At 54.0% G+C, this 25,667-nt stretch overlaps 1 pseudogene; it reads right to left on the reverse strand.

The window, feature by feature from the left end:
* Window positions 1-1,732: 1,732 nt before the first annotated feature.
* LOC137460677 (zinc finger protein 135-like) overlaps window positions 1,733-25,667 on the reverse strand; it is a 49,469-nt pseudogene continuing 25,534 nt past the window's right edge.

Genomic DNA, 25,667 nt, shown 5'->3' on the forward strand with positions numbered 1-25,667 from the left:
TTTGGAAGATGACCAAGGACAAACAGTGGATGAAAGAAGCAGCAGGCCCCAGCAAGGCAAAGGACATCTCTGCTCCTCTGTCCAGGCCTGTGTTTCAGTTGTGAAAGAACTGTCCCAGGAGTTCCATCAGCTCCAGAAGAAGTTTTTGTTCCCCACCTGTACAGTCCTGTGTTTCAGCCATGAGGAGCAGCTGCTCCCCTCTCCAAGGGAGAGAATCTGGGAGGCACACAGCACAGCACACCCTCTGCTTTACTTGTGTGACCATGGGGAGGATGTGAGGAAGTGGATGGGAAAATCCAATCCAGTCCTGGCTGCAGGAGTCTATGACTTACAAGGGAATTGTCCCCCCAGAGATGCTGCCTCAGTTTCCAGTGGGAAATAGCCTAAAAAGAGCAGGGAAGCTGAAACTGCTTCTGGTCCTCCTGAAGGGACTCCCAAAGCATCTTCACGAGATGCAAGGGACCCAAGACAGAATTAGAGGGGCTCTGCCTCCAACCAGATGGAGGGGAGAGACAAATTGGTTTGTTGGACTGTACAGAACCAATGGCCTGGCAAGTTGAAGCCATGAGAGGATAAAGCTTTAGTAGATACAGGTGCCCAGAGTGCTCTGACACCATCAAAGCACAAACGGTGGAACCCATCTGTGTTTCTGGTGTGACAGGAGGATCCCCACACCTGGATGTGTTGGAAGCTGAGTACTGGGATGCAAGCCACAGTTTGCTTTCACTTGGAGGCATGGAAGGAGTCACTGGACTCAGTTGCCCCAGAGATGGAAACACAGCCCCAGCATTTGCAGCATTTGGACTGGGCATGGACTGACGCAGACTGTGCTGGAACAGAGTGGAGCTGCAGAGCACCTGCAGTGAGCAGCCCTCTGTATACTGCAAAGCGACCTCCTGTGGAGTGAGAATGGACAGTGCCTGAGGTGTGCTGCTGATTGCTGCTGGGCATGGTGCAGATGGCACAGAATGAGGGCTTGGGAATATCAAAGGTTAAGCTGGAAATTTGCTGCCATTACTCCATCCTGCCTCATGCCACCTTCACAGGGACAGTGCTGGCTGGAGCAAAGGACTACAGGGCTTGAAGTTCAGATTGCAATATGAGAGGCTTCCTGTTCTGGTTGCTGCTGTTGGGTTCTGGCTCTCAGGTGCTGGCTCTTTGCTGAGAGGGAAGGCTGTAGGGGTTTAACTCCTGGCTGCTGCTGCTGACTGCTGTGCTTCTTTCTGCAAACAGCCTCAGGTCAGTGTGCACTATGTGATCTCATCTGGATTCAGCTCTGTTGATGTTGTCTCAAGTCCTTATCTCAACCCAGAGGGTTTTTTGATTTGGGGGTGTGTGTTATTTTTCCCTCACTTCTGTTTTGGGGGGAAGAAGCAGATTAACCTCTTCTCAGCTCTTCAACTTGTTCCAGCCCCACAGTGGAAAGCCAACAGAAGCTTTCTGAGTTCTTCCAAAGATCTCCATGAGCTTCCCCCTACACCCTCCAAAGATCCCAAAAGTCAGTCCCAGGACCATCCAAATCCCAAACACCTAAGATCACCTGAAAGCCCCTGCAGAATGCCTCTGAGATGCCCCTCAAGACTTCTCTGAGAGCTTCATTTTCCCCTCCCTGAACAGGGCACACAGCTCCACCCCATCCCTTGGGAGGAAATGGCCCCAAAATTCAGGCATTGAGGCAGAGATACCTGAAATAAAAGCAAACAGACAGGATTTGGGTAACTTTGGGGGTTTATTGAGACAATTGGTCAATGGACAGAGGATTTCTTACCCCAGGGAGACACAAAGCATTGGGGAAGAACCAGACAGACCCTGGGGAAGAACCAGACAGACCCTGGCGAAGCCCTGCCCATCTCCACTGGAAGCTCCAACTGTGCCGACTCGGCCCTGTAATTGTTCTCATTAGCAATAATTGGTGTTCAGAAGGGCAGGAAGGGTTTGTTGCTTCTGGTGTCCCCAGTCCCTGAGAACTGCAAAAGAAAAAGGGGTGATTTTGGTGCTGGGAAGGCCCTATCAGGGGTCATGATTACCCAACAGATTTTAGGTGGATTTATGCCGCCCCTCCAGTGCAGGTTGCTCTCAGTTGTGGGTGCAGCGGTGTTTGTTGAGGTGTCCCTTCTGGGTGAAGCTCTTACCGCAATCAGCACAAGTGAACGGCTTCTCACCAGTGTGGGTGCGACGGTGAGCAATGAGATAGCGCCTTTGGCTGAAGCTCTTCCCACAGTTAGCACAGGTGAAAGGTTTTTCACCAGTGTGGACGCGTCAGTGAGCAATGAGAGTGCTCCTCTGGCTGAAGTTCTTTCCGCAGTCAGCACAGGTGAAAGGTTTCTCACCGGTGTGGGTGCGGTGGTGGCAAATGAGAGTGTCCCTACGGCTGAAGGCCTGACCGCACGCATCACAGCTGAACAACTTCTCGCCAGTGTGCACACCACGGTGCTCCGTGAGAGCTCGCTTGTTGGTGAAGCTCTTGCCGCAGTCAGTACAGCTGTAGGGCTTCTCACCATTATGGATGAGTTGGTGCTGGATGTATCGATTACTCGTGGTGAAACTCTTGCCGCACTCAGCACAGGGGAACAGATGCTCTCCAGTGTGGATGCGGCGATGGATGGTGAGAGTGGAGTTGCGTTTGAAGCTCTTGCCGCAGTCTCTGCAGCTGAAGGCCTTCTCACTGGTGTGGCTGAGGTGGTGTTGCCTAAGAGTAGAGATCTGCCTGAACCGCTTGCCACAGCTGTGACAAGAGAAGGGCTTCTCTCCAGTGTGGGTGAGGAAGTGCTGGGTGAGATGATAGCGCTGGGTGAAGCTCTGTCCGCAGTCAGCACAGGTGAAAGGTTTCTCTCCAGTGTGGGTGCGGCGGTGCTGGATGAGAAGAGAGTTCCGGCAGAACCTCTTGCCACAGTCACCACAAACGAAGGGCCGGGAGCCAGGCTGTGGGCAGTGGTGCTTCACTAGCTCTGAGCCAACTGGGAAGCTCTGCCCACACTCAGGGCACTGATTCAGCTCTTTGGGTGACACTGAGGGACCTGCTCTGGCTTCATCCTCCTCCATACCTTCCTCCCCCTCATCCTGCTCACCTTCACCATCATCATTATCCTCCTCTTCATAGTTGTCATTCTCAGCATCATCCTCCATCTTCTCCTCTTTTTCCTCCCCATCCTCCTCCACCTTGGGACTGCATATTGGCTTCTCCAACTTGATCTCTGGGTGCTGCTTCTCCTCCCAGCTCTTGTCTGGGTCCTTCTGTGAGGCCATACTGTGGCAGGAAGGGGTCACAGCTCTGCAATAGGGAAGATGGAAGCACCTGAGCCCAGGACCTCAAACTCTCAGATCCTGCCTGGGTCATGACACTCCCTGACTCCCAACACCCAGATGGAGAAGAGAATGCAGAGGGGACCTCAAACCTTCCGTTTTTGCCACAGTATGGGCACAGACCTCTAATACCTGTGCTGAGACCCCAGGTTCCTGTGATCAGTGCCCTGAGGTACCCTGGGACTTACAAGTGGTCTTGTCCTACTCTCCTCGACCCTGGTGGCATTGGCAGGGTGGTTCCCGGCCCAGACCCTGTCCTTTGATCTCCCCTGGCTCAGACAATGGAAGCAGCAGCACTGAACAAGGAAGACCAAACCACCTCCAACCTTCTCCCACCACCCTCCACATCCAAACCCCCAAACATCACCTCCTGCTCACAACTCACCCCCAGTAGCCAGGAGCATTCCTCAACTCCCACAACACCTGATGTGCCTCAGAGCTCCTGGAGAGGTGAAATATGCTGCACAGGAGGAGGTGGAGGAGGCTAAGAGCTGCCCTGGGGGCCTAGGATCCTGCTGTCAACCCACTCTGGGCTTCTTACCTGTTGGGCTGCTCCAAGGGACAGATCTGCAAACTCTGCTCTTCCACAGCACACAGGGGCAGGGATGATGGAGAGAAAGGGACACAACTCCTGCCACAGAGAAGCAAAGGGCTCAAAGGAGAGCACTGACCTGCAAGGGATGGCTCAGCACCGCCCAGGACCAGGCAGCACAGCTCAGCCTTGCTGGGGGCAGCTCCCAAGCCCAGCAGCACAGCCACAGCACAAAGCCAGGGCTGCTCAAGATGGGAGGACTCAGCAAGTACAGAGTCAGCTCCTTGCCCAGCACACAGCCCCCAGCACACAGCTGCAGGCCAGCACCACAACACAGCTGCCTCCACACAGCCTCTCCCAGGCCTTGCCTAAAGCTTTCTCCCACTGCCTGCCCAGGCCTCTGCTGCCTGCAACTGCCTTTGACAGCAGATCTTGCTCTGGACCCAGCTCTCCTCCCTGGCTCTGCCCCCACCACACTCACTCTATGCCCAGCTCTGCCCTGCACACACCTCTCTGCTGGTCACTCCCCAAGAAAAGATCACAGCAGCCCTCAGAACACACACAAAGGGAGCTTCATGCTTTCTGGAGGTGCATCAAAGGGGGAAGGGACTTGGGCAGCTTCTTGCTAAACCTTTTCAGCCCTCACTGGGATGCTGGAAGAGTCTCTGGCTCCTGCCCAAACCTCACACTTCCAGCACCCTTCACATGCCTGCAGCCCAAAGAGACTCAGTGGAAAGGGTTTGGCTTCCTTCTCTCCCTGACCATTTCTCTCAGCTGTCTCTTTGCAGTTCCCTGGAGCTGCCACTCCTCATCCCCAAGAGAAAATGAGGCTGGATGGGAGGGCACAGTGCCCATGGGCTGTTGTTCATCTCCCAGCTGACACAGGCAGAGCTGCAGCACAATTCACTCCTTTCACCTCCTCAAATGCTGCCAGATTCTGCCATTCCCTGCACACACATTTGCCACCTGGGCCCTGGATCCTCTCCCCTTCTTGGGGGGACAAGGCCTAATTCCTGCCTGACCATTCTCAGGCCCTTCCCTCATTCCCAACTCATCCATGTCCCTGCTGCCTTGGCTGTCCCATGGCCCTGCATCCCTCACCTCCACTGTCACTGCAGCTGGGAGGGTGGAGTGGGAAATGCTGTGGCTGAGGAAGCATCTAAGGAACTGGGCTGGAAGCAGCAGCACAAGAATGGAAGGGGCCTGAGACTCAAGGCTGGGATCAGCTGGAGGGCTGAAAGAACAGCACCAAGCCAAGGGGGGGTTACAGATGAGGGCTGGGGAGGGACCCTGCAGACACCTCAGGCAGAAACTGATGAGAGCAGGGTGGACAGAGAGGGAGTGAGACCTCAGGTGACTCCTGCCATGGGGGATGGCTGGGCTGTGTGGCTAGGAGCCCTGAGTGCCTGCTTGGGCTGTGCTGGATGTCAGGAGGGGACAGGGCAGGAGGGTCCTGAGCCAGGCAGGATTTGGGGTTTCGAGCTTCTGGGGTCAGCTGCTGCCAGCACCATTGGAGGTAGGAGCCAAGCAGAGTCACACAGCTGCTGAACTAAGCCCTCCCACCCCCTGCAGCCTTCACCCTCCATCTCTCCATCCAGTACTCCATCTCCACTCACTTGCTGCCCTCTAAGAGTCCCCATGGTCCTACAACATCACCAGGGCTGATCTACACAGCCAGCAGGGCCCAACAGAAGCCCCTGGATGACAGCATGGAGGAGAATCCCTGTGGTGGGTGGAAGGCACTGGGATGTCTTACACCAGAGAGTAGAGACCTCCAGAAGGGACAGCAGAGTCCAGAGGGACACCACAAAGTGTCATCTAGCTTAGTTCATTCCCACAAGGCCTGCACCCACTCCCTACAAAGGAACAGCACAGGATCTCCAACCTCCTTTGCCCTTCCTCTCTGCTCCCAGGAACAGCTTCTGGGATCTCTCTCTGCAGAGGAGCTTTGAGGCCTTGGCAATGCTGCCAACTGCGGCCTGCAGCAGCCTGGCTCACCTGGGAGCTGCCTACCAGAATCTGTAACTGCAGCTCTTGGGTATGGGGGAGGAGGAGCAGAGAGGCATGGGGGAGGGGGAAGGCATTTGGGGCCTGGGGTTCTGGCCTGCTTTGGTGCAGCTCTGGAGGAAGCTTTGGCCTAGGGAGGTTGCTTGGGTCCTGTGGCCCAGGCACACTATGGATTGTTGTGGATTGGATGCTTTGCACTGTAGGATGCAGCTCTGAACAGCACAGGCATGGAAACTGCCCAATTCTATCCAACCCTCTGGCCACAGCTTGGCATCAACTCCTTTCACCAGGCTCAGAGAGAGCCTCTCTGCCTCCTGAAACCTAAGACAATGCCCTGCAGAACAAGTTGGAGGAGCTTAAGGGGACAAGCTGCAGAGGGGGCCCAGGGCAACCTCCTGAGCTTCAACAAGAGCAAGGGCAGGGTCCTGCCCCTGGCCTGGCACAATCCTCACAATCAGGACAGCCTGGGGGAGGAGGGGATAGGAAGCTGCCCTGCAGAAAACCACTGGGGGGTGCTGCTGGACAAGAAGCTGCACAGGAACAGACAGGGGGAGCCTGCAGCCCACAAGGCCAAGGGCAGCCTGGGCTGCACCAAAAGCAGCAGGGCCAGAGATGGACAGAGGCCATCCTGGCACTTGGCTCTGCTCTGCTGAGACTTCACCTGCAGCACTGCAGCCAGCTCTGGAGCCCTCAACACAGGAAGGACATGGACCTGATGGAGAGGGCCCAGAGGAGGGACACAAAAATGATCAGGGGCTTGGAGCAGCTCTGCTACCAGGACAGGCTGAGGGAGCTGGGGGTGTTCAGCCTGGAGAGGAGAAGAGAAGGCTCTGGGGAGACCTAAGAGTGACCTTCTGGTACCTGAAGGGGACTACAAGAAGGCTGCAGAGGGACTCTTTGCAAAGCCTACAGGGACAGCACCAGAGGCAATGGCTTCAAATTAGAGCAGAGCAGATTGAGATTGGAGGTGAGGAACAAGGTCTGCATCAGGAGGCTGCTGGAACACTGCAACAGGTTGCCCAGGGAGGGGCTTGAGGTCCCAGCCCTGCAGAGGTTCAATGTCAGGCTGGACAGGGCTCTGGGCAACCTGAGCTAGTGCAGGATGTCCCTGCTGACTGCAGAGGGGCTTGGACTGCAGCACCTTTGCAGCTCCCTCCCAACCCAAACCACTCTAGGATTCTAGGAGTCTAAGTGTAGCCTCCAGGGAGAGCAGGAAAAAGATGAGGCAGAGGAGGAGAAGGAAGAGGACAAGGAGGAGGAGAACCAAAATCCCTTCCAAACTCCTCCAAACCTCTGCCAAATTCCTGGAAAGCTCTTCCAGCTCTGCAGAGTTCATTCTCAAGAGAGCTGAGGGAGTTGCTAGGCTCAGGGATGTCTTGCACACTCTGCACAAATGCTCCAGAAGCTTTCCAAGTGCCCTCAAAACCAGCAGCACAGCTCTGCTGCCACACAATGCCAGGCTGCAAGGGACCCCAAGGCTCAGCTGCTCCAACCTTGCCAGCTGACACTGCACTGGAAAGGAGCTGGCCCAGCCCCCTGCCAAGCTGAGCCTTCCAACTCTGCCCTGCAGGGCAATCCACCACTGCCCTGGGGAGATGATTCCAATGGCTGACTGGCAGGGAAAAGCTTTTGCCTCTGCAGGGCACTGTGCCACTTCAGCTCAACTCTTGCAGCAGCTCTTTGAGATCTGCCTTTGGAGCACCACAAACTCTGAAGCACTGCAGTGCAAAGCAGCTCAGCTTCAACTTCCAACTGCCTGAACTCTCATTTTAAATTCAAGACAGGGGCCAAGCTCACACCCAGCCCCCAAGCTTAAGAACCAGCAACTAAGGTCAGAGTCAGCTCCCAAACACAAGAATCCAGATCAGAAATGCAGAGCCAGCCCCAGGCTCAGAGCCAGCTCCTAAGTTCACATCTAGGCCCCAAGCTCAAGAACCAGCAACTAAGATCAGAACAATTCCCAAGCTCACAGCCAGCCCCTAAGCTCCAGAACCAGCAACAAAGGCCAGAACCAAGCTCCAGAGCCAGCAACCAAGGTCAGAGCCATTTACAAGCTCAGGAACCAGGCCCTGAGGTCAGGAACCACACCCCAAGCCCAGAGCCAGCAACTAAGGTCAGAACCCTTTCCAAGCTTGACAACCAGACCCCAAGCTCAGCACCAGCCCCTCAGCTTGAGAACCAGCAATTAAGGTCAGAAACCCTTCCCAAGTTCAAAGCCAGCTCCCAAGCTCAGCGCCAGCAACTAAGGTCACAACCACTTCCCAAGCTCCAGAACCAATCTCCAAGCTCAATGGCAGCCCCAGAGATTAAAAACCATCCCCAGAGCCCAGAGCCAGCCCCCAAGCCCAAGAAGCAGCCCTGAGCTCAGGGAACTACTGCAAGAAGGGGGCCGCTTTAACGACCAATTTGATCAGCGGATTCCCATTTTATTGAGCATCAGACACATCTTATATACAGTTTGCTATAATTATGCCCACTTGGCAACATACTATTGGTTGCTCTCTAACAGGTTACATCATTGTTTTCACAACTCTGTGGAATTCTTCCATCCGGCCTAATTGCTCTCTTTCCCAGATCTCGCCTCCTCCTTATCTTGCTTGCCTCCCATCTCAGGGGCAGCTGGGTTTCAGCATACCAAGCAATCAGCACTTTCTCACATCTCCTACTCCGCCACTATATTATCAACAGAGAATTCTTCAAGGCCTGAATTGCACAGGTGTTCCTGGGACCCATGTCCCCTCTTGTCCGACAACAAGGTTTCATCAGCTTCCTCTCAGTCCCTGAGGTTTACAGGGCACCAAAAGCCAACAAGGGAATTGATCAAGAGAATTAATCAAGATAATTAATCAAGGGAATTAATCAATTGATCAATGAAACTGATCAAGGAAATGAATCAATGAAATTGATCAAGGAAATTGATCAAGGAAATGAATCAATGAAACTGATCCAGGAAATTAATCAAGGAAATTAATCAATGAGATGTATCAAGGAAAGTAATCAATGAAATCAATCAATGAAGTTAATCAATGCAATTAATCATTTAAGGAAATTATTCAAGGATATTCATCAATGAAATGAATCAAGGAAATTGATCAAGGGAATGAATCTATGGGATTAATCTATTAAATTAATCAATGAAATTCATCCTGGACATGGATCAATGAAATTAATCAAGGAAAGGAATCGATGAAATTGATCAAAGGAAGTACTCAATGAAATTAATCAAGTCAATTAATCAATGAATCAAGGAAATTAGTCAATTAATCAAGGAAGTTAATCAATTAATCAAGAAAATTAATCAACAAAATTAATCAATGCCATTAATCGGGGAAATCAATCAATTAATCAAGAAATTAATCAATCAAATTGATCAAGGAAACTGATCAAAGGAATTGATCAAGGGAATTAATCAATTAATCAAGGACATTAATCAAGGTAATTAATCCGGGGAATTAATCAATGAAATTGAGCTAGGAAATGAATCAATTAAGTTGATGAAGGAATTTGATCAAGGAAATTGATCAAGAGAATCAATCAATTGATCAATGAAATTAATCAAGGACATTAATCAAGCAAACTAATCAAGGAAATTGATCAAGCAAATGAATCAACATGATTAATCAAGGAAAGGAATCAATGAAATGAATGAATGAACTTAATCAATTAATCGAGGAAATTCATGGAGGAAATTAATGAAGGGAATTAATCAAGGGAGTTAATCAATGAATCAATCAATGAATCAAGGAAATTAATCAAGGAAAGTAATTAAATTAATCAATGAATCAAGGAAATTAATCAAGGGAATGAATCAATTAATCAATTAAATGAGTCCATTACGTTAATCAATGAATCAAGGAAATTAATCAATTGATCAATGAAATCAGTCCATGACATTAATCAATTAATCAAGGAAATGAATCAAAGGAATTAATGAATGAATCAAGGAAATTAGTCCATGACAATAATCAATTATTCAAGGAAATGAATCAATTGATCAATGAAATTAGTCCATTACATTAATCAATTAATCAAGGAAATGAATGAAGGAAATGAATCAATTAATCAATGAACTTAGTCCATGACATTAATCAATGAAATGAATCAATGAAATTGATCAACAAGATTAATCCATTAAATGAATCCAGGAAATGAATCAATGAAATGAATGAATGAACTTGATTAAGTTGATCGAGGAAATTGATCGAGGAAATTAATCAAGGAAATTAATCAAGGTAATTAGTCAATGAATCAATCAATGAATCAGGCATATTAATCAAGGAAATGAATAAAGGGAATGAATCAATGAAGTTAATCAATGAAGTTAATGAAGTTAATCAAGGAAATTAATCAATGAAGTTAATTAAGGAAATTGATCTAAGAAATTGATCAAGGGAATTAATCAAGGGAATTCATCAAGGGAATTAATTAAATTAATCAAGGAAATTAATCAAGGAAATTAATCAAGGACATTAATCAACAAAATTAATCAATTAATCAATTAAAGTAATCAAGGGAATTAACAATTAAATTGATCAACTCAATTAATAAAGGAAATTAATCAATGAATCAAGGAAATTAATCAAGGAAATTAATGAAATTAAGTTAGTCAATGAAGTTAATCAAGGAAATCAATCAATGAAGTTACTTAAGGAAATTGATCTGGGAAATTGGTCAAGCGAATTCATCAAGGGAATTGATTGGCTGCCCACTCCCTGCTCCCTAGCCTGCAGGGGCCATAATCTACCTAGCAACGCGTCGCCCATTGGCTGTCCCTCCCCGCTCCCCTTCGTCCGGCTCCCTAATCTGCCTAGCAACGCGTCGCCCATTGGCTTCCCCCTTCCCCGAGCCTTCCCCGCTCCCTCTCCGGCACTGCCCTCAATCAGCCTACCAATGCGTCGCTGCTTGGCTGTCATTCCCCGCTCCTCAACCTTCAGGAGCCATAATCTTCCTAGCAACGCGTCTTCCATTGGCTGTCCCTCCACGCTCCCCTCCGTCCGGGTCCCTAATCTGCCCAGCAACCCGTCGCTGATTGGCTCCCAGCGCTATAGCCGGCTGGGCTGTAATCAGCCAGCCAACGCGTCTCCCGATTGGCCTCCCGCTCCCTAGCCTGCAGGGTCCATAATCTGCCTAGCAAAGCGTCGCTCATTGGCTCGCAGCGCTATAGACAGCTGGGCTGTAATCCGGCTACCAACGCCTTGCTGATTGGCCGCCGCTCCCCGCTACCTACCCTGCAGGGTCCATAATCTACCTAGCAACGCGTCTCCCATTGGCTGTCCCTCCCCGCTCCCCTCCGGCCGGCTCCCTAATCTGCCTAGCAACTCTTCGCCCATTGGCTTTCCCCTTCCCCAAGCCTTCCCCGCTCCCTCGCCGGCACTGCCCCTAACCCTCCTGCCAACGCGTCGCTGCTTGGCCGCCCGCTGCCCGCTCCCTAGCCTGCAGGGTCCATAATCTGCCTAGCAACGCGTCGCTGATTGACTCCCAGCACTATAGCCAGCTGGGCTGTAATCAGCCTGCCAATGCGTCGCCTCGATTGGCCTCCCGCTCCCCGCTCCTCAACCTGCTGGGTCCATAATCTACCTAGCAACGCGTCGCTGATTTGCTATCATTCCCCGCTCCCCTCCGTCTGGCTCCCTAATCTGCCTAGCAACGCTTCACCCATTGGCTGCCCTCTTCCCCAAGGCCTCCCCGCTCCCTCGCCGGCACTGCCCTTAATCAGTCACCAACGCGTCTCTGGATTGGCCGCCCGCTCCCCGCTCCCACACTTGCAGGGGCCATAATCTACCTAGCAACGCGTCGCTGATTGGCTCCCAGCTCTGTAGCAGGCTGAGCTTTAATCAGCGTACCAACGCGCCTTCCGATTTGCCGCTCGCTCCCCGCTGCCTAGCCTGAAGGGGCCATAATCTGCCTAGCAACGCGTCGCCCATTGGCTTTCCCCTTCCCCAAGCCCTTCCCGTTCCCTCTCCGGCACTGCCTTTAATCGGCCTACCAACGCGTCTGCGGATTGGCCGCCCGCTCCCCGCTCCCTAGCCTGCAGGGGCCATAATCTACCTAGCAACGCGTCTCCCATTGGCTATCATTCTCCTCTCCCCCCCGTCCAGCTCCCTAATCTGCCTAGCAACGCTTCGCCCATTGGCTCCCAGCGCTGCAGCCCGCCCGACCCGGGAGCGCGGCCGCGGCGGTTTCCTTAGCGACGGCGCCATGGATGAAGGGGACCGGGGTGGGGGTTTGGGGATGGGGCTTGGTTCCTTTTCCCTTTAGCACCCACCGGGGGTTTTGACCTGGAGGATGGAGGAGAAGAGACCTCAGAGGTAAAGGGGAAGGGGGTGGGGAAGGGTCTTGGGGAGGAAGGGGGGAGGAGGGGGAGAAAATGGGGTGAGGAGGGGGAGAAGAGGGGGTGAGGAGGGGGAGAAGAGGGGGTGAGGAGGGGGGGGAGGAGGGGGTGAGGAGGGGGGGGAGGAGGGGGGGGAGGGGGTTAGGGCCTCGGCGCGACCCGCTTGGGAGTTAGGCTTCGCGGGCCCGGAGTAGACCTCGGGGAGGGAGGGGGAGAGGGTTGGAAAGGGGGGGGGGGGGAAGGCCTGAAAAGGCAACTGGGGACCCCCAGACCCCCATTAAGGCAATTGAGGACCCCCAGACCCCCACAGAGGGCAACTGGGGACCCCCCCAGTCCCCAACCCCCCCCCCCCGAGGACAGCCAGGAGGCAACTGAGGACCCCCAGGACCACCCCCTGACTTAGAGAAAGACAGACAAGAGACTCAGTAAGTTTCTTGTATCATGCTTCTGTTCTGGCTCCTGACACAGGTAGAATCATTTCAAAAGACCTGTGTGCCTTCAGAGAGCTTTGGGCAAACTTTTATACAGAAAGTTATCTGTCTATAATGACAGAGGTCCAGATGCTTCCTATCTATACACAGCTTATCTAGCTAAAACAGCAGAAGTATACATATCATGCAGGTGTCCTTTATCTTACACAAAAGATCATCTTGTCCAAGACTAACAGAAGTGAATCACTGACAAATCCTCTTACTCCTTATCTACCCAAAGGCTGTCTGCCAACCCCTCTCCCCCTCCCTGCATTCCAGCATTTCAGCTAACAAGCAGAAAGTTCTTATCAACTCTGTTATTCTGTTAATGAGACTTTTCTGTTCATCACTGGAGCAGGGACAGAGAAGGGCAGCAAAGCTGGGGAGGAGATTGGAGAGCAGGTCTGGTGAGGAGAGGCTGAGGGACCTGGGATTGCTTATTCTGAAGAAGAGAAGGATGAGAGGAGACCTCATTGATCTCTACATGGACCTGGAAAGAGATCAGAGTGAGGCCAATATTGGCCTCTTCTCCCAAGTAACCAATGACAGGACAAGAGGAAATGCCCTGAAATTGTACCAGAGGAGATTTAGGTTGGAGAGGAGGAAAAATTTAGTTGCTTCAAGAGTGTTCAGGCATTGGAGCAGGCTGCCCAGGGGGGTGGGAGAGTCACTGTCCCTGGATGTATTCCAGAAATGAGTAGAGGTGGCACTCTGGGACATGGTCTGGTGGTCATGGAGATGTGGGTAGAAGGTTGGACTTGATGAGCTTGGAGGTCTTTTCCAACCTTAGGGAGTCTGTCTGTGAAACCCTGTGGCAAACCAGCAGCACTCAGGGGCTGAGAACACAACTCCCATTGGGATACATCCCCAGGGCTCAAGTCTCCTCCTAAGGCAGCTCTGAACCCTCAGCTGCAGTTCAAAGGCTCTGCTTCAAGCAGGGCAATGTTCCTCCTGCCAACAGCTGCCAGCTGAATTTGGGGGTTTCCCAACCCAAACTCTTCTCTGATTGGATCAACTCTGCCAGGAGCAGCAGGTTCCACAGTCCTGATGCTTCCCATCTCAAACCCCCCCAAATTCTATAGCTGCAGCTCAAGGGAGCTGACAGCTTTGTGCCTCTGGATTCCTGTTTCAGCACTTTGAGAACATTTTAACACTTTCCAAACTATTAGAACCTCCTAAAGCTCCCTAAAGATGCTTTAAAAGCTCTGTTTGAAGACTTGAGGATTTTAAGGAGGATTTTTTTGGCACTCAAAATGCTTAATAAAAAATGCCTTAAAAATGATCCAAATCTCTCTGAAAATCATTCAAAGGGCCTGAAAAGAATCAAAATCTTGTAGGAAAACATTAAATATGCACAAAAATAATCAGAATGTCTTCAAAACTCACTAAAAGGGCCTGGAATGAGTAAAGATACTTTGAAAATCATTGAAAGGGCCTGGGAATAATGAAAATACCTCCAAAATCATTAGAAAAGCCTAAAAATGGTCTAAATAGCTGCAAAAGATATTTGAAAAGGCCTGAAAATGATCAAAATGTCTTCAGTAATCATGAAAAAGGAGATGAAAATACTCAAACGGTCTTCAAAAGTCATTCAAAATGCCTGAGGCTAAGCAAAGTCTCCCCAAAACCCATTAAAATCAGCCCAAAATGAGGAAAATAGCTTCAAAAGGAACAAAAAGGGGCTGGAAATAATCCACAGAGCTTCGGGAAATGATTAAAAGTGCCAAAACGAACCCAAACCAACTCCAGAACCTCATCCGCATGGCTGCCAAGCTCCTGCAAACTGATTCTGCAGAGCTCTCAGCCAGGCTCTGGCTTCTTGCAGTCTCCAACATCCTTCCGAAATGCTGCAAAAGGCTGAAAACTGCCGGAAAAGTCCTCAGCACCTGCTGGAAACTCTGGAAGGCGACAGAAAAACTCTTCCCGAGCCGTTCAGATCCCCTGGAGCTGCCCCAAGCCCCCTCGGGAGGCATCGAAATCTCTTTGCAAGAGTTTGGGAGAGGCTGGGAGGAGGTTTTGGGTTCCCAACCCCGCAGAGAATCCTCAGCGGAAAACATCCTCCTCAGCTCTGCAGAGCTCCTGGAAACCTCTGCGCAACCTTTCCGAGCTGAGCCAAAGCTCCTGGGAGCTGTGCGCAGCTGCTGGGTCAGAGCTGTTGCGGAGCTGCTGTGCCCCAGCCCTGCCCCCGCAGCGCAGCTCAGCCCAGACGGCGCCGCCCTGGCTGAGAGCTGCACCTCCCGGCATGCCCCGCGCGGAGCCAGGGCCGCAGCTCCCCGCTGCGACTTGGAGGCGGGGTTGGGGTAATCCGGCGTCTCTGATTGGCTGCGGCTGCCCGGGCGTGGGCGGGGCTTCCTCTGCGGCCCCAGCCCCCGCCTGGGCTGGGCTGCAACGTGGGCGGTTCGGGGCCTCCATTGCATCGCTCTCTGCTCGCCCAGGCTGCCAGGAGGCTGCAGGGGACGGCAGCCGGCAGCTGCCTCTGCTCCGAGCTCTTGGTCCTTCCTCTTTCTGCTGCTGTGCGCCCCCTTGGCCTGGGCTGTGGGGTAGGTGTGGGCAGGCGCGGGGCAGAGTGGGGGCTGCTGGGGTGGGGATCCCTTGGGGCTTGGGGGAGCGGCTCGTGGGGTTGGCATTGGGCTGCGGTGGGGCTGAGGGCTGTGTCCTGGAGCTGGGCTTGAGGAGGGCTCGGTGAGGTGTGGGGCTGGTGTGGGTGGGGCTGTGGGGGGTGGTTGTTGGGGGCTGTGGAGTTGTGGGGGCGTGTGTGAGGTTGGGTGGGGGCTTGGGGTCGGAGAGGGGCATGTGAGGGGCTGGTGAGGAGCCCGTGGGGCTGTGTGGGTTTGGGGGGAGGAGTTGGTGGTGGTGGGGGAGGCTGTGTGTGGGTGTGGTGTGGGTCGGGGTGGTGAGGCTTGGAGTGGGGAGTGGTGGGGTGGTGCGAGGGGGTGGGTGCGGTTGTGGGGAGCTGTGTGTGGGTCTGGGTCGGGGTGGGTGTGTTTGGGGGTTCGTTGTGGTGCTGTGCTGCTGCCTCCCCCTGGTGGGGGCAGCTGCAGGCCCCCTTTGGCTGCTGCTGTGTTGCAGGCGGAGCCATTGGTGGGCTGCAGGGGCTGTCCCTGGCCCTGTGTCCCTGTGTCCCTGTGCTGGGGGCTGGGCTGGCAGCAGAGCTGAGGTGGCAGCGGCGCTGTGGGGGCTGCTGTGTGCAGGAGAGGTGGTGGTGAGCGTGGGGTGTGGCTTGCAGCAGAGGCTGCTGTGGGGGTGTGTGGGGGAGCCCTGGGGGTTTGGAGGCTTTGTGCTGGCAGGTGCCGGGCGGCTGCTGTGCTGAAGGGCAGCGGCTGGGCTGAGGGCCAGGCGCGGGGGGGAGCTGTGGGCAGGCTGTGTGCTGGGTGCCGTGGGGGTGTCAGGCGTGGGTGCTGTGCTGAGCCTGAGCTTGGGAGCGCCTGGGGCTGGTGTCAGCTGTGGGGCGGTTTGGCTGTGCTGGGGGTGGTGGCATCCAAGGCCTCTGTGCTCTGCAAGCTCTTGAGGCACAAAGATTCCCTGGGGGGTTGCAGAGTGATTCTCAGTTTCTCTGCAGGCCTCCTGAGCACAGAAAGGCTCAGGGCAGGAGGAGCTTTTGCTGATCGTTGTCCTGTGCAGCCTTGGGTGTTGGATCAGTGTCTTGGCTCAGTTTGGTCCTTTCTCTTGTGGCCAAGTTGAGGTCCCTTTGGTTTTGGCAGCTGAGCACAGCTTGAGGCTTTTGCTGCAATGGTTTTTGTGCTGGCAGCATTGTGTGCTGCCAGCTGGAGTGCTGTGTGCAGCTGTGGTGCCCCCAAGAGGGGCAGGAGGTTGAGCTGTTGGAGGGGGTGCAGAGGAGGCCCTGGGGGTGGTGGGAGGGCTGTGGCAGCTCCCCTGTGTGGGAGGTCTGTAAGAGTTGTGTCTGTTGAGGCTGGAGAGGAGAAGGCTGTGGGGAGAGGTTGGAGCAGCCTTGTGGTAGCTGCTGGGGGCTGCAGGAGAGCTGGGGAGGGACTTTTGTGAGGGGCTGGGAGTGATGGGCTGAGGGGGAGTGGATTGAAGGTTGAGGAGGGCAGATTTGGAGTGGAGCTTGGGAGGCAATAGTTTGGAATGGGGGTGGTGAGAGCCTGGAGCAGGTTGTCCAGGGAGGTGCTGGCTGCCCCCTCCCTGGAGGTGCTGAGGGTGAGGTTGGATGAGGGCTTGAGCAGCCTGGTGTGGTGGAAGCTGTCTGTGGGCATGGCAGGGGGTTGGAGCTGTCTGCTCTTTGGGATCCCTTCCAGGCCAAAGCATTCTCTGAGTGCTTCAGTTTGGGCACTTAGCAGAAGTGCAATGAAGGGAACTTGAAATAAGCAAAGTTGTGAAACTGGCTCTGAGCCTGGGGGCTGGGTGTGAGCTTATTTGCTGGTTCTTAGCTTGGGAGCTGCATCTGAGCTTGGGATCTGGGTCTGCATTGGGATCTGGCTGCAGGCCTGGGGGCTGGCTCTGAGCTTAGTGGCTGATCCTTGAGCTTGCTGTCTGCGTCTGAGCTTTGGGTCTGGTTCTGCACTTCTGATCTGGCTGTGAGCTTGGGAGCTGCTTCTGAGCTTATTTGGTGGTTCTTGAGGTTGTGAGCTGCATCTGAACTTGGGATCCAGGTCAGCAGTTTTGATCTCTGTCTGAGCCTGGTGGTTTCATCTGAGCTTGGGAGCTTCTTCTGCACTTCTGATGTGAGTCTGAGCTTGAGGGCTTGGTCTGAGCTTTGGAGCTGCTTCTGAACATGGGAGCTGGGTCTGAACTTGGGAAATGATATTTGCTGATTCTTGAGCTTGGGAGCTGCATCTGAGCTTGGGGTCTGCTGCTGCACTTTTGATCTTGGCCTGAGCTTTGGAGCTGATTCTGGACTTTTGATCTGGGTCTGAACTGGGGCGCTGGTTCTGGAGCTTGGGGAGCTGATTCTAGCACTTGGGGGCTGGCTCTGAGTTTGGGACCTGGGCCTGAGCTTATTTCCTGGTTCTTAGCTTGTTAGCTGCATCTGAGCTTGGGATCTCGGTCTACATTGTGATATGGGTCTGGGCTTTGGAGCCATGTGTGAGCTTTGGATCTGGTTTTACACTTTTTATTTGGCTGTGAGCTTGGGACTGGGCCTGCTGAGCTGCATTGTACTGCAGTGCTTCAGAGTTTGGGATGCTCCAAAGGGTCCCTTCCAGCCCAAAGCATTCTCTGAATGCTTCAATTTGAACGCTTAGCAGAACTGCAGTGACGGGAACTTGAAATAAACCAAGCGGTGAAACTGGCTCTGAGCCTGGGGACTGGGTGTGAGCTTGTTTGCTGGGTCTTAGCTTGGGAGCTGCATCTGAGCTTGGGATCTGGGTCTGCCCTTTTGATCTGGGCCTAGGGTTGAGCCTGAGCTTGAGGTCCTGGTCTGAGCTTTGGAGCTGCTTTCTAACATGGGACGGCAGATTTGGAGTGGAGCTTGGGAGGAAATAGTTTGGAGTGGGGGTGGTGAGAGCCTGGAGCAGGTTGGGCAGGGAGGTGCTGGCTGCCCCCTCCCTGGAGGTGCTGAGGGTGAGGTTGGATGAGGGCTTGAGCAGCCTGGTGTGGTGGAAGGTGTCTGTGGGCATGGCAGGGGGTTGGAGCTGTCTGCTCTTTGGGGTCCCTTCCAGCCCAAAGCATTCTCTGGCTGCTTGAATTTGGACACTTAGCAGAAGTGCAATGAAGGGAACTTGAAATAAGCAAAGTTGTGAAACTGGTTCTTGATCTTGGGGGCTGGCTCCTGAGCATGGGTCTGGGTCTTGATCTTGGGAAGTGGTTCTCACCCTAGTTGCTGGCTCTGGAGCTTGGGGTCTGGGTGTGAGCTTGGGAAGGGTTCTGACCTTAGTTGCTGGCTCTGGGCTTGGGGTGTGGTTCCTGACCTCAGGGCCTGTCTCTGAGGTCAGGGCGTGGTTCCTGAGCTTGTAAATGGCTCTGACCTTGTTTGCTGGCTCTGGAGCGTGGTTCTGGCCTTTGTTGCTGGTACTGGAGCTTAGGGGCTGGCTCTTGAACTTGGGGGCTGGCTGTGAGCTTGGGAATTGTTCTGAGCTTAGTTGCTGCTTCTTGAGCTTGGGAAGTGGTTCTGAGCTTGGGGGCTGGCTCTGATCTTGGGAGCTGAGTCTGCACTTTTGGTTTAGGTTGCTTGGGGGCTGGTTCTGGAGCTTGGGGGCTGGGTGTGAGCTTGGGAAGTATTCTGACCTTAGTTGCTGGCTCTGAGCTCGGGGTCTGGCTCTTGAGCTTGGGAAGTGGTTCTGATTTTATTTTCTGGGTGTGAGCTTGGAAAGGGGTTTTGAGCTTAGTTGCTGGCTGTGGGCTTGGGGTGTGGTTCTTGATCTCAGGGGCTGGCTCTTGAGCTTGGGGGCTGGGTGTGAGATCTGGAAGTGGCTCTCAGCTTGGGAAGTGGTTCTGATCTTAGCTGCTGGTTCTTGAGCTTGGGGCCTGGATGTGAACTTAGGAGCTGGCTCTGAGCCTGGGGGCTGGTTCTGCTTTTCTGATCTGGATTCTTGTGCTTGGGAGCTGACTGAGCCTGGGGGCTGGGTGTGAGCTTGGCCCCTGCCTTGAATTTAAAATGTGAGAGTTCAGGCAGTTGGAAGTTGAAGCTGAGCTGCTTTGCACTGCAGTGCTTCAGAGTTTGTGATGCTCCAAAGGCAGATCTCAAAGAGCTGCTGCAAGAGTTGAGCTGAAGTGGCACAGTGCCCTGCAGAGGCAAAAGCTTTTCCCTGCCAGTCAGCCATTGGAATCATCTCCCCAGGGCAGTGGTGGATTGCCCTGCAGGGCAGAGTTGGAAGGCTCAGCTTGGCAGGGGGCTGGGCCAGCTCCTTCCCAGTCCAGTGTCAGCTGGCAAGGTTGGAGCAGCTGAGCCTTGGGGTCCCTTGCAGCCTGGCATTGTGTGGCAGCAGAGCTGTGCTGCTGGTTTTGAGGGCACTTGGAAAGCTTCTGGAGCATTTGTGCCGAGTGTGCAAGACATCCCTGAGCCTAGCAACTCCCTCAGCTCCCTTCAGAATGAACTCTGCAGAGCTGGAAGAGCTTTCCAGGAATTTGGCAGAGGTTTGGAGGAGTTTGGAAGGGATTTTGGTTCTCTTCCTCCTTGTCCTCTTCCTTGTCCTCCTCTGCCTCATCTTTTTCCTGCTCTCCCTGGAGGCTGCACTTAGACTCCTAGAATGCTAAAGTGGTTTGGGTTGTCAGGGAGCTGCAAAGGTGCTGCAGTCCAAGCCCCTCTGCAGTCAGCAGGGACATCCTGCACTAGCTCAGGTTGCCCAGAGCCCTGTCCAGCCTCACCTTGAACCTCTGCAGGGCTGGAACCTCAAGCCCCTCCCTGTGCAACCTGTTGCAGTGTTCCAGCAGGCTCCTGGTGCAGAACTTGTTCCTCACCTCCAATCTCAATCTGCTCTACTCTAGTTTGAAGCCATTGCCTCTGGTGCTGTCCCTGCAGGCTTTGCAAAGAGTCCCTCTGCAGCCCTCTTGTAGTCCCCTTCAGGTACCAGAAGGTCACTCCTAGGTCTCCCCAGAGTCTTCTCTTCTCCTTTGCAGGCTGATCACCCCCAGCTCCCTCAGCCTGTCCTGGTAGCAGAGCTGCTCCAAGCCCCTGATCATTTTTGTGTCCCTCCTCTGGACCCTCTCCATCAGGTCCCTGTCCTTCCTGTGCTGAGGGCTCCAGAGCTGGCTGCAGTGCCTCAGGTGAAGTCTCAGCAGAGCCAAGTGCCAGGATGGCCTCTGTCCATCTGTGGCCATGCTGCTTTTGGTGCAGCCCAGGCTGCCCTTGGCCTTGTGGGCTGCAGGCTCCCCCTGTCTGTTCCTGTCCAGCTTCTTGTCCAGCAGCACCCCCCAGTGCTTTTCTGCAGGGCTGCTTCCTATCCCCTCCTCCCCCAGCCTGTCCTGATTGTGAGGATTGTGCCAGGCCAGGGGCAGGACCCTGCCCTTGCTCTTGTTGAAGCTCAGGAGGTTGCCCTGGGCCCCCTCTGCAGCTTGTCCCCTTGAGCTCCTCCAACTTGTTCTGCAGGATATTACCTTAGGTTTCAGGAGGCAGAGAGGCTCTCTCTGAGCCTGGTGAAAGGAGTTGATGCCAAGCTGTGGCCAGAGGGTTGGATAGAATTGGGCAGTTTCCATGGCTGTGCTGTTCAGAGCTGCATCCTACAGTGCAAAGCATCCAATCCACAACAATCCATAGTGTGCCTGGGCCACGGGAGCCAACAAACCTCCCAGGCCAAAGCTTCCACCAAAGCAGGCCAGAACCCCAGTCCCCAAATGCCTTCCCCCTCCCCCATGGCTCTCTGCCCCTCCTCCCCCCATACCCAAGAGCTGCAGTTACAGATTCTGGTAGGCAGCTCCCAGGTGAGCCAGGCTGCTGCAGGCCACAGTTGGCAGCACTGCCAAGGCCTCAAAGCTCCTCTGCAGAGAGAGATCCCAGAAGCTGTTCCTGGGAGCAGAGAGGAAGGGCAAAGGAGGTTGGAGATCCTGTGCTGTTCCTTTGTAGAGAGTGGGTGCAGGTCTTGTGGGAATGAACTAAGCTAGATGACACTTTGTGGTGTCCCTCTGGACTCTGCTGTCCCTTCTGGAGGTCTCTACTCACTGGTGTAAGATATTCCAGTGCCTTCCACCCAACACAGGGATTCTCCTCCATGCTCTCATCCAGAGATTTCTCTTGGGCTGTGTAGATCAGCCCTGTTGATGTTGTAGGACCCTGGGGACTCTGAGAAGGCAGCAAGTGAGTGGAGATGGAGCACTAGATGGAGAGATGGAGGGTGAAGGCTGCAGGGGGTGGGAGAGCTTAGTTCAGCAGCTGTGTGGCTCTGCCTGGCTCCTACCTCCAATGGTGCTGGCAGCAGCTGACCCCAGAAGCTCAAAGCCCCAAGCCCTGCCTGGCTCAGGACAGTCCCCTGACCCCTACTGACATGCAGCACAGCCCAAGCAGGCACTCAGGGCTCCTAGCCACACAGCCCAGCCATCCCCCATGGCAGGAGTCACCTGAGGTCTCACTCCCTCTCTGTCCCCCTTCCTCTCATCAGTTGCTGCCTGAGGTGTCTGCAGGGTCCCTCCTCAGCCCTCATCTGTAACCCCTCCTTGGCTTGGTGCTGTTCTTTCAGCCCTCCAGCTGATCCCAGCCTTTAGTCTCAGGCCCCTTCCATTCTTGTGCTGCTTCCAGCCCAGTTCCTTAGATGCTTCCTCAGCCACAGCATTTCCCACTGCATCCTTCCAGCTGCAGTGGCAGTGGAGGTGGGGGACCCAGGGCCATGGGACAGCCAAGGCAGCAGGGCTCCAGGGCCACAGGGGCTGTGGAGTGGCAGCTCCAGGGAACTGCAAAGAGACAGCTGAGAGAAATGGTCAGGGAGAGAAGGAAGCCAAACCCTTTCCACTGAGTCTCTTTGGGCTGCAGGTGTGTGAAGGGTGCTGGAGGTGTGAGGTTTGGGCAGGAGCCAGAGACTCCTCCAGCATCCCAGTGAGGGCTGAAGATGTTTAGCAAGAAGCTGCCCAAGTCCCTTCCCCCTTTGCTGCATCTCCAGAGGTCATGAAGCTCCCTTTGTGTCCTGAGGGCTGCTGTGATCTTCTCTTGGGGAGTGGGCAGCAGAGAGGTGTGCAGGGCCGAGCTGAGCACAGAGTAGGTGTGGTGTGGGCAGAGCCAGGGAGAAGAGCTGGATCCAGAGCAAGATCTGCTGACAAAGGCAGCTGCAGGCAGCAGAGGCCTGGGCAGGCAGTGGGAGGAAGCTTTAAGCAAGGCCTGGGAGAGGCTGTGTGGAGGCAGCTGTGTTGTGGTGCTGGCCTGCAGCTGTGTGCTGGGGCCTGTGTGCTGGGCAAGGAGCTGAGTCTGCACTTGTTGAGGTCTCCCATCTTGAGCAGCCCTGGCTGTGTGCTGTGGCTGTGCTGCTGGGCTTGGGAGCTGCCCCCAGCAAAGCTGAGCTGTGCTTCCTGGTCCTGGGCAGTGCTGAGCCATCCCTTGCAGGTCAGTCCTCTCTGAGACCTTTGCTTCTCTGTGGCAGTTGTATCCCTCTCTCTCCATCATCCCTGGCCCTGTGTGCTGTGGAAAAGCAGAGTTTGCAGATCTGCCCCTTGGAGCAGCCCTGCTGATAAGAAACCCAGAGTGGGGCAACAGCAGGACCCCAGCCCCCAGAATCCTAGAGTCCCAGGGCACCTCCCAGCCTCTTCCACCTCCTCCTGCCCACCACATTTCACCCCTCCAGGGGTTCTGAGGCACATCAGGTGTTGGAGTTTAGGAACTCCCCAGGCTTGTGGGGGTCAGTTGTGTGGCAGGAGGTGATTGGGGTTCGGATGTGGTGGGTGGTGGGAGGAGGTTGAAGGTGGTTTGGTCTTCATTGGTCAATGCTGCTGCCTCCATTGCCTGAACCAGGAGAGATTGGACCAGGATCCCCCCTGCCAATGCCACCAGGCTCGAGGAGAGTGGGACCACTGGTAAGCCCCAGGGAACCTCAGGGCACTGATCTCAGGAACCTGGGGTCTCAGTACAGGTATTAAAGGTCTGAACCCACACTGTGGCAGAAACTGAGGGTTTGAGGTCCCCTCTGCATTCTCTCCTCTAGCTGGGTTTTGGGAGTCAGGGAGTGTCATGACCCAGGCAGGATCTGAGGGTTTGAGGTCCTGGGCTCAGGTGCTTCCATCTTCCCTATTGCAGAGCTGTGACCCCTTCCTGCCACAGCATGGCCTCACAGAAGGACCCAGACAAGAGCTGGGAGGAGAAGCAGCACCCAGAGATCAAGTTGGAGAAGCCAATGTGCAGTCCCAAGGTAGAGGAGAATGAGGAGGAAAAAGAGGAGAAGATGGAGGATGATGCTGAGAATGACAACTATGAAGAGGAGGATAATGAGGATGATGAAGGTGACCAGGATGAGCAGGAGGAATGTATGGAGGAGGATGAAGCCAGAGCAGGTCCCTCAGTGTCACCCAAAGAGCTGAATCAGTGCCTTGAGTGTGGGCAGAGCTTCCCAGGTGGCTCAGAGCTAGTGCAGCACCACTGCCCACAGCCTGGCACCCGGCCCTTCATTTGTAGTGACTGTGGCAAGAGGTTCCGCTGCAAATCTCGGCTCCTCCGGCACCGCCGCACCCACACTGGAGAGAAACTTTCACTTGTGCTGACTGCGGCCACAGCTTCACCCAGCGCTATAGTCTCACCCGGCACTGCCTCACCCACACTGGAGAGAAGCCCTTCTCTTGTGACAGCTGTGGCAAGCGGTTCAGGCAGATCTCTACTCTTAGGCAACACCATCTCAGCCACAACAGTGAGAAGGCCTTCAGCTGCAGGGACTGCGGCAAGGGCTTCCAACACAGCTCCACTCTCACCATCCATCGCCGCATCCACACTGGAGAGCATCTGTTCCCCTGTGCTGAGTGCAGCAAGAGCTTCACCACGAGTACTGCATTCATCCAGCACCAACTCATCCACAGCGGGGAACAACCGTACAGCTGCGCCGACTGTGGTAAGAGCTTCACCCAGATGGGGAACCTCACAGAGCACCGTCGTGTGCACACTGGCGAGAAGTCTTTCAGCTGTGCTGAGTGCGGCAAGGCCTTCAGCCATAGGCGCACTCTCATTGAGCACTACCACACCCACACCGGTGAGAAGCCTTACACCTGTGCTGACTGTAGCGAGAGTTTCAGCCACAGGCGCTATCTCAGTGCTCACCGCCGCACCCACACTGGTGAGACTTACACCTGTCCTGACTGTGGCAAGAGCTTCAGCCGCAGGAGCATTCTCATTGCTCACCGCCGCATCCACAGCGGTGAGAAGCCTTACACCTGTCCTGACTGTGGCAAGAGCTTCAGCTACAGGAGCAATCTCATTGTTCACCGCCGCACCCACACTAGTGAGAAGCCCTACACCTGTGCAGATTGTGGCAAGAGCTTCCGCCACCGGGGCACCCTCGTGGGTCACCGCTGCACCCATATTGGTGAGCTGTTCACCTGTGGTCACTGTGGGAAGAGCTTCAGCGAGAAGCGATCCCTCAGCAATCACCACTGCACCCACACCAGAGAGCAGCCTGCACTGGAGGGGAGGCATAAATCCACCTAGAATCTGTTGGGTAATCCTGACCCCTCTGAGAGGGCCTTTCCAGCACCAAAATCATCCCTTGTTCCTTTGCAATTCTCAGGGACTGGGGACACCAGCAGCAACAAACACCTCCTGCCCTTCTGAACACCAATTATTGCTAATGAGAACAATTACAGTGCTGAGTTGACACAGCTGGAGCTCCCAGTGGAGCTGGGCAGGGCTTTGCCACAGTCTGTCTGGTTCTTCCCCAATGCTTTGTGTCTCTCTGGGGTAAGAAATCCTCTGTCCATTGACCAATTGTCTCAATAAAACCCAAAAGTTACCCAAATCCTGTCTGTTTGCTTTTATTTCAGATATCCCTGCCTCAATGCCTGAATTTTGGTTGCATTTGCTCCCAAGGGATAGGGTGGAGCTGTGTGCCCAGTTCATGGAGGGGAAAATGAGGTTCTCAGAGGAGTCTTGAGTGGCATCTCAGAGGCATTCTGCAGGGGCTTTCAGGTGATCTTAGGTGTTTGGAATTAGGATGGTCCTGGGACTGACTTTTGGGATCTTTGGAGGGTGTAGGGGGAAGCTCATGGAGATCTTTGGAAGAACTCAGAAAGCTTCTGTTGGCTTTCCACTCTGGGGCTGGAACAGGTTGAAGAGCTGAGAAGAGGTTAAGCTGCCTGTTCCCCTCCAAAACAGAAGGAAGCAAAAAATAGCACACAGAGGAACCAAAAAATCCTCTGGGCTGGGATAAGGACTTGAGATAAGATCAAAAGAGTTGAATCCAAAGGAGATCCCATAGTGCACACTGACCTGAGGCTGTTTACAGAAAGAAGCACAGCAGTCAGCAGCAGCAGCCAGGAGTTAAACACCTGCAGCCCTCCCCCTCAGCAAAGAGCCAGCACCTGAGAGCCAGAACCCAACAGTAGCAACCAGAACAGGAAGCCTCTCATGTTGCAATCTGAACTTCAGGCCCTGTAGTACTTTGCTCCAGCCATCACTGTCCCTGTGAAGGTGGCATGAGGCAGGATGGTGTGGAGTAATGGCAGCAAAGTT

This window comes from Melanerpes formicivorus, unplaced genomic scaffold, assembly GCF_026170545.1.
Source record: "Melanerpes formicivorus ecotype bairdi unplaced genomic scaffold, bMelFor1.0.p_v2 SCAF_698, whole genome shotgun sequence".
NCBI lineage: Eukaryota > Metazoa > Chordata > Aves > Piciformes > Picidae > Melanerpes > Melanerpes formicivorus.